A 9,595-nucleotide genomic window follows, 5' to 3' on the forward strand; every position below is an offset into this window, starting at 1 on the left:
TTTGTTTGCTCAACAAAATGATACTCTATCATTTGCTAAAATTTAGAACAAAATAGTACTTTGTGGCCCATGAAATTTGGTGTAACCCTATTATTTAAACTCATATTGGCAGTTACAGATTAATATCAGCCAAAACATTCAAATTACACAAAATTGCATTTTATGTAGCCAAGTATAAGTGACTTCCAAATGCAGTGGATTTATGTCCAAGTTGAGACCATAACCAATTTGTAGAATTCCTGACACTAAACTTACTTGATTAAATTTTCCAGTCTCACCATTTTCCACTAATAGCTTCTAAACTACTTTATTCACATAGCTCAAAGAGCAATGATGACTATTGTGTCTTGAGGAGAGGACAAGATATAAGTGGGTTGTTGTTGTTTTTCTTTATTTTTTTGAGGGGGGCAGCTAAAGTCAGAGCTTCATTTCTAAGATTTACTTTTTTTCAAAAAGACACATAAACACTCAGGAGGTAAATTCAAGTACCCTAATTAGACTACCTCTAATGAGGAAATGGATAGGACTTGCTACATCACTTTTTATTTTTGTTAAAATTCAGCTCTGAGAGATGGTGATATGGTTTACTATCAACAAGTCTAGGAGGTAGAATATTTTGAATCCATGATGTATCTGGTTTCCCTCCCTTTCCAAGACCATGAAAAACTTATTGCCTCCCGATACATCAAAATATCTATTTTAAACATTTTTGAGCATGCTATATTTTTCCAAGACATGATTCTTTCATTTACTGCACTCATAGTCTATTGGCAGAAATAAGTACACTAATAACTTAAGATCATAATCAAAAGCACAACTTTTAGGTGTGACCTGATTTGAAATTAATCAACTTCTAGGTTCTAAGTCAGAAATATTGCATCCTGAGTAGTATTTCTCCTAAACACTTTTCTCTATGTAGTAACAAAGTACATGACCAGGAGTCAACAGTGAAATTACCATACTTAAAGTCCAAGTAATGAATTTTGGCCTAAGAAATCCAACGTTCAAATTAACAAAAAGGAAACTAGCATACAATTTAGGAAAAATATCTAGTTAACCAAGGAATACTCCACTTTCAGAGAGTAGGAACTTGTTCTTTATTTGAATGTGGGCTAAATTTAACTGAGTTCAACCACAGTTACCCACAGATTTGATAATGCTAAACAAGTATTCAGTGACCAAAGTCCCCATTCAGAGTAGCTTTTAAGCATATTTGGAGGTGAGCAAGAATTTGAGATAGAAACTGACCCACTCTCCAATAGACAGAACTGCTACAGCCCCTGCAAAAAGTGAGATCTACAAAGTTTGTGGCAATGGATGGAGGGGCTTTCTTAAGATACAATTGTATCACAATCATAGTTTCAAAATAAATGCCACCACTGTAACTATATAAACTGTTGCCAAGTTACTCAAATGCTGGAAATTAGAGATATGAAGGAAAGGGTTAGAGATATAGCTATGGGGCCAGCAAACTTTACTGTGGCCCTCAGTAGATTTTTGTATATGAGGGTCCTGTGACATTGGTGTGTTCTCCAGAAAAGCAATCTCCCCACTTCAATTTAAGAAAATTCTCTCATAAACAAGGCATTTTTCTCTAAGAACCAACCTCTGATCAAGTGTTTAGAATCCCATCCATATCTTTCTTCACCAGTTTTAAATAGTCAGTACACATAAAATATATTCACTGACAGCCTAGTATTTCTCTAAACAATACCACCAAATTCTCCAACAGAACAAAATCTCTAACAGAGCCTCCTCATTTCTACAGACAGAATGCAAGCCCCTTGGAATGCCAACAGCTGAGACCAAAATGAAAATTTCTTCTAAAATTAGTGAGCTTCTATTATAATATCTTTGGACTATTACAGAGGCCCTGGCTGCTCTTAAACACTTCCTCAGACAGTTAATATACTGACAGTTTTGCAAACTTTGTCCCTGGCAAAAGTCTTTTATGATTAATCCACTCAAAGCACTGCCCATATATATAAAAACAACACTGTTGACAGTAACTGCTAAACAGCAAGATTTTGGAATACTGAAGTGTGACAAACAACCTCTTCTACTTTGTGAACAAACAGCCTAGAAAAATTGAGAGTGGTGAAAATTAGGGCTGTAAAGGTAAAAAGCAACTAATGACATTCCACCTCTCACAGAACATTATATACATATGATGCACCAAAATAAGGTTTAAAATAGGTCCAGTAAGTGTGACCCAAATGGAAAAATAATCTTTAAACCTGAAAAAAAGGAAAAAACCTACCTTAGAGCATGTACAAAGCAATATCCTCACGAATATCTCTGCAACTATATTTTACACTCTCAAGGATAGCTCTCAACTAGGGAGATTTCACACACAACTCTAAGAGGATATTTAGCAATGCCTGGAAATAGTTTTGGTTGTCACAGTGAAAGTAAAAGAGTTAGTCACTCAGTTGTGTCAAACTTTTCATTACCCCATGGACTGTGGCCCCCCAGGCTCCTCTGTCCATGGAATTCTCCAGGCAAGAATACAGGAGTGGGTAGCCATTCCATTCTCCAGGGCATCTTCCAGACCCAGAGATCAAACTTGGGTCTCCTGCATTACAGGCAGATTCTTTACCATCTGAGTCATCAACCTTATACCAAAAGGAATTAGAAAAAGAACAAATAAAATCTAAAGTTAGTAGAAAGAAAGAAATCATAAAGATTAAAGCAGAAATAAATGAAAGATCAAAAGGACAATAGAAAAGATCAATGAAATTAAGGTCTGGTTTATTGAAAAGATAGATAAGATTGATAAAACTTTCATCAAGAAAATAATAAAGAGAGCTCAAATTAATAAAACTATAAGTGAAAGAGGAGAAGTTACAGTTGACACTACAGAGATACAAAGGATCATAAGAGATTACCACAAATAATTATTATACAACAATAAAGGGGACAAATCACAAGAAATGAATAAATCCCCAGAAACCTACAGTCCTTAAGACTGAATCAGGAAGAAATAGAATATATGAACAGACTGATTATCAATTAATGAATTATTGAATGGGTAATTTGAAAACTCCCAACAAATAAAAGTCCAAAATGGCTTTGCAGATGAATTTCTACAAAACATTTAGAGAAAAAGAAAGAAATCAAAGAAATCCAAATCTGGAAGGGAGAAGTAAAGCTATCAGTGTTTGAGATGACATGATGCTGTGTATAGGAAACCCCAAAGATGCTACTAAAAATAATAGAATAAATAAATTCAGTAAAGTTGCAGAATAAAAAGTTAATATACAGAAATCTGTTGCTTTCTATACACTAATAATCAGCTATTAGAAAGAAAATTTAAGAAAACTGTCATTTACAACTACTTCAAAAGGAATAAAAATATTTAGGAATAAATCTAACCAAAGAGGAAAGTGACTTGTACTCTTAAAACTATAAGACATAGATAAAATAAACCAAAGATGAAACTCAAGCAAATGGAAAGATATATCATGCTCATGAATTGAAAGAATTAATATTGCTAAAATGGCCATACTACTCAGGGCGATCTATAGATTCAATGCAATTTCTATCAAAATACCAATGGGATTTTTTCACAGTAAAAGAAAAATAACTCTACAATTTGTATGATAGCACGAAGTCAAAACAGTCTTGAGAAAGAACAAAGCTGAAGATAACATACGCCTTGATTTCAAACTGTACTCCAAAGCGACGGTAATCAAAACAGTATGGTACTGGCACAAGAAAATATGCATAGATCCACAGAACAGAATAGAGAGCCTGGAAATGAACCCACATGTACACAATCTATGACAAAGGAGATGAGAATATGCAGTGGGGAAAAACCAGCCTTTTCAAAAATGCTATTGGGAAAACTGAACAGCTATATGAGAAAAAAATCAAACAGGACTACTCTCTGATACTTACATATGAAAATAAACTGAAAATGAATTAAAGACTTAAATGTGAAACCTAACACCATAAATATTCTAGAAGAAAACATAGGTGGTAAGCTCTTTGACACCGGTCTTAACAATATTTTTTAATATGTCTCTTGAGGCATGGGAAACAAAAATAAACAAATGGGATTAGAGCATACTAAAAAGGTTTTGCACAGCAAAGGAAACTAACAACAAAACAGAAAGACAGCCTAGTGAATGAAATATTTGCAAATGATATATCCAATAAACAATTCATATCTAACATATATGCAAAGAACTCGCAACTTGACATCAAAAAAACAAAAAAAAACTGAAAAATGGGCAGAGGACTGGAATAGACATTTTTCCCAAAGAAATCATACAGATACATGGGTCACAGGCACATGTAAAGATGCTCATCATCACTAGCCATCAGGGAAATGCAAATTAAAACTATAATGAGATACAAACTTACACCTGTCAGAATGGTTATTATCAAAAAGACAACAATAACAAGTGTTGGCAAGGAGATGAAGAAAAAGGAACTCTAATGCACTGTTGATGGCATTATAAATTGGAGTGGCCATTATGGAGATTTCTCAAAAAGTTTAAAGTAGACGTGACATATGATCCAGCAATTTCATTTCTGGATATTTACTTGAAGAAAACACAAATGCTGAGTTGAAAAGATATATGCACATCAATGTTCATTGCGGCATTATTTACAATAGCCAAGATAGGAAATAATCTAAATGTTCACTGATAGATGAATGGATAAAGAAGATTTGGAATGAAATATTACTCAGATTTAAAAGGAATGAAATCTTGCCATTTGGGACAACACAGATGAATCTAAAATATATTACGCTTAGTGAAATAGGTCACACAGAAAAAAAGACAAATACGATATGATCTCACTTATATGAGGAACCTAGAAATCAAAACAAACAAAGAAAACAAAACAAAATGAAACAGACTCAGAAACAGAGAACAAACAGGTAAAAGGGATGGAGTGGACATATTACGTGAAGGGAATTAAGAGATACAAACCACCAGTTAGAAAATAGATAGGCCATGGGGAGGTAATACACAGCATAAGGTATATGGTCAATAATATTTTAATAACTTTGTATGGTTACTAGGTTTCTCTTGGTGATCATCTCATGATGTATGCAATTGTCAAATCACTATGTAGCAGATCTGAAATTAACATATTGTATACCAACTATATTTCAATCAAAAATATTTTCCTAACTCTGAACAAGGCAGGGACAAAATTTAGGACACCCCTAAAAAAAAACTTCAAAATATAGCATGTGAAGAGCAAATAGATTTTAAATATGAAGTTGTCTGCCAAGGGCTGATGAATGTCAATTTCACTAATGGAATGGAATAGTAAATGAAAATGAATAGAAGATGGCCAAAGAGCAATAGTATATGGCCAAAGAGAACGCTTAAAATGTAGGACATATGGGTCTACTCACCCATTATATTTGAAATCCTCAGAATGTATTAAAACTAGTTATCTAAAAGAAATACTATGAAATTTATGTCTCTTTTCCTTCCACCCAAAATTTAAAATAACTTTTGAATAGCCAATAAAAAAGGTCCATCAAGTGCCAGATCAATCAGTCAGCAACATTTATTTAGCTAACACTGTACAAAGAACTTTATATTATGCAATGAAAAAGGATTAGAAACAGCTTCTTTGAGTTGCTTACAATCTGTTTGGGAATAAATAAATGGTAACATATGAAAACAATTTTAGGACATTTACTTTACAAAGCAACATTTTACTGAGTGCCTCTATAAACACTACTTTATACTCTGGGGCATTTTAAAATAATACAGTTTCCCTTTGTTGGTGTAGGAATAGCTGAATATCATAGAAATCTACTAAAATTTACTGCCCCCAAATCAGCCAGCTAAACCAATTACAAACAATTGAATGCAGACTTATTTGGAGCACATAAGGGTAGTTAGTTAAATAGCTTACTCTTCTAAAATAATTCCTCATGTGTTATCTTTTCAGAAAAGGGAAATTTCATGGCTGGATTTCTTAAAAATATCTGTACCACCACAAAAATGTCACAAAATAAAAAATCAACATTCTTTTTTCCCTCTAGTCTCAGATTATAAACAGATTCATATATGCATCGGGCAGTGGCACCTTTGAGAGGCAGTGGGTGGAAACAAACACCCTCATGAGGGTTGGGGGACCCAAACCACAGGCTAAAGTCTGTGTCTCCTTTTATGCTGAGTCTAATGCCAAATATAACCTGGAAATGGAAAAACACTGTCATTTGTACATATTTATCCAGTATTTTTGAAGGCAAGAAAAGAGTCTGAGGGTAGTTCTTAGAACTTTTGACTGAGTTCAGAAATAGTTATGAATGTAGACAAAACAGAAATATGCATTTATTCATTGTGTGGAAAAATTATCTCAAGCATCTGACTGGGCAAAGATAGCTAGAAATATTAGATACATGCCAAATATACCTGAAATAAGTTCTACTTACATTTCATATGCTGTTTTCTAAACGAATAAAATTGCTAGTTGCCAATAATGGAAATAAGAATTCTGTAAACAGTCAGAATTTCACCCCTCTCTTTAAGGTTTGAGTCTTCTTTACAACTCAATGACCAAAAAAAAAAAAAGCCTATTTTAAAAATTCGTTGTAAGCTGCCATTTCTACTTAATGTCACACAGGCATCTTAAACCCAAGTGTGTGTTAGTAGCTCAGTCATGTCCTACTGTTTGCAACCCCATGGACTATATAGCCTGCCAGGCTCCTCTGTTCATGAAATTCTCCAGGCAAGAATATCGGAGTGGGTAGCCATTCCCTTCTCAGGGATTGAACCCAAGTCTCCTGCATTGCAGGCAGATTCTTTACCATTTGAGCCAGCAGAGAAGCACCCAAGCCCAAAGTATGCACAACTGAACTGTTTCTTTGCTGTATCTGCCCTTCTACTCCCAAGAAATCATAATAATCCTCTCCTTAGCCAGTTAAAAATGCTGGGACTGTCCTTGACTCTCCTCTACTCAACATTGCATCTACTTCATGAAAAACTGATTCTACCTCCTTACACTCACAGATCTACCCCACTTCTTCATATTTTCTAATATTTCTTTAGTCCCCAGTAGTGCCTTTTGTCCTTTTGGGCTACCTTTAGCCCTCTTTCACCACATCATCAGAGTGACCTTTCTAAAATGCAAATACATATGTATGACTTTCAAGTTTGAAAAACTAAAATAAGGATTATTTCTGCTGCCACTATGGCAATTCCTGTTTCGGGAAATGAGAATTTAAATGTCAAGGATATACAATAGCAACTGAATCACTTACTATACCTATTAACCACAGTTTTTTAACTCTGCTAACAACCATATGTAACCCTGATGAAGTATTCATAAATTGAATCACCACTGTCTTGGTAGAGTTCCTCCATATTTTTACACTCCATTTTTTCTCACTTTTATTGCCATTCTTATTTCAAGAATTTTTAAAGTTTTCCAATTACATTTCCTACATAGTTTTTAAAAGTAAGCTGGTTGCAGCATCTTGAGCATGTCTTGGAAAAAGACAGAAAGTTGAATTTCCCATGGGACGTGAGTAGGTACAATACTTCTGGTTTCTACTTCCTGCTGAATTGTAAGCCTGCTGATGTCCTGGAAAGCTGGACTGTAGATTTTTGAAATGCAAGTGGATATGATTAGCCACGTGTTTTATGTTATAATAATTGAAAAAAAAATCTAGATTTTGAGAAATACACAACCACATGGGAGGTTTGAAAAGAAGGAATTAAAGTATCATTATCCATATACTACTCAAAAATGACACTTGAGTTAGAAAACACTAATATTATCACCTGAAAACTATTAGCGTCATCACCATAACTTTCTTGGAAATTCACAAAAATCATGTATTAATATAAAGTATGGAGAAAAATCCTAACTTAAAAGCAATAAACGCCTTGAGGGCTTCTCTGGTGGCTCAAATGATAAAGAATCCACCTGCAATGCGGGAGACCTGGGCTCAATCCCTGGGTTGGGAAGATCCCCTGGAGAAGGGAATGCTACCTACTCCAGTATTCTGGCTGGAAATTTCCATGGACAGAGGAGTGTGTCAGGCTATAGTCTATGGGGTCTCAAAGAATTGGACATGACTGAGCAACTTTCACTTTCCTTTTTCAAGAGCAACAAAAACTAAAATATCTAAAAATCACCTATTTTAAAACATATGGGAATTAAATGAGAGCTATATCACAGTTCAGGATAATATTAATTTATAAAGTTAAAAGTTTAATGCAATTATAATCAAATCAAGATTCAGATAGAATTTTCTTAGTAACTTGATGAAATGCTTCAAAATTAATGAGATAAATTGAATACATTTGGAACTACTCAAAAAATTTCTTACTCTCCTCAGTTTATTTTTCAAAAAATCCTAGGCTGGGTTTTAAATCCCTTGCCTCATGGATCTTCCTGGAATCTTCACACTTTTAACAGCTCATCATTTCTGTACCTCTCTCCCCCTGAGGAGGTTGAAGTCAAGGACAGTATCATTCATAATTTTTACCACCCAGCATGAAGAACCACACCCACAGAGTAATGATTAACAGACCCATGTCACCCTGCAAGGTGGGCAGCAGTGCCATGCTATAGAATTCTCTTTGTCCTGCCCTCATTTCCATTTTGGTCAATGATCAAATAAATTTGTACATGGTACACTGGGTATTTTGTGAATGGAAACTCTGCGAGGAATAAATAAATTGGTAGAAGCACAAATGCTTGTTTCTAGAAACACAGATGAACACGTGCTTAGTCATTCAGTCATGTCTGAGTCTTTCCAATCCCATGGACTGTAGCCCACCAGGCTCCTCTGTCCACGTGGATCCTCCAGGCAAGAATACTGGAGTGGGTTGCCATGCCCTCCTTCAGGGCATCTTCTCAACCCAGGGGTCGAACCCAGGTCTCCCGCATTGCAGGCATATTCTTTATCATCTGAGCCTCACAGATGCACAGTCCTCCATCAATAAAGATTAGAGAACACAGGTAGGAAAAGATTTTTGAGAACATACTTGGAAGCTACACAGTGAAGTGGTCTCCAAACTCTCAAACAAGGTGACTTTATGTAGTCTAAATAATCATAGATTCATTTTGAAAAGCAATGGAAGACAACTGTGTTTCCAACTATAGAAATGATCTTCAGGTTTCTATGGGTTATATTTTGTTTGGATTAAAATCACCTAATGTTTGGCTTTCATTTCAGATTTCTATAAAATCAGTTTGACTATGTCATCTTTTTAAAGCAAAACTATAACTTTGTGTCACTACACAGTAGACTCCCTGAGTCTTGGGAAAATTAAACTTTGCCCTGAAACTTCATAACATGTCAGGACTGGACTAGATTCAAAGCCAGACAAGAACTTGGCCTTCAGACTTTCCCATAACTGTGCGAATAGCAAAGTTGTGGCTAAATGTAGACAAATAGTCAAGGCACTTTTTCTGTTAGTACACTTCACTGTTTTCTGGAAGGTTCTCAAATGTCAAAATATGCCATCCAGGAGTTACTCTATCAAATAAATTTTCCTTGAAGATCCTATCAGAACATCAAGATGTGGCAGTGTAAGACATCAGTTAAAAACAGAATATGAAAGGCTTTCCAAATAAAGAAATTGGACAATCTGTATCTTAAAAC

The sequence above is a fragment of the Muntiacus reevesi genome, chromosome 4, assembly GCF_963930625.1.
Source record: "Muntiacus reevesi chromosome 4, mMunRee1.1, whole genome shotgun sequence".
Lineage (NCBI taxonomy): Eukaryota > Metazoa > Chordata > Mammalia > Artiodactyla > Cervidae > Muntiacus > Muntiacus reevesi.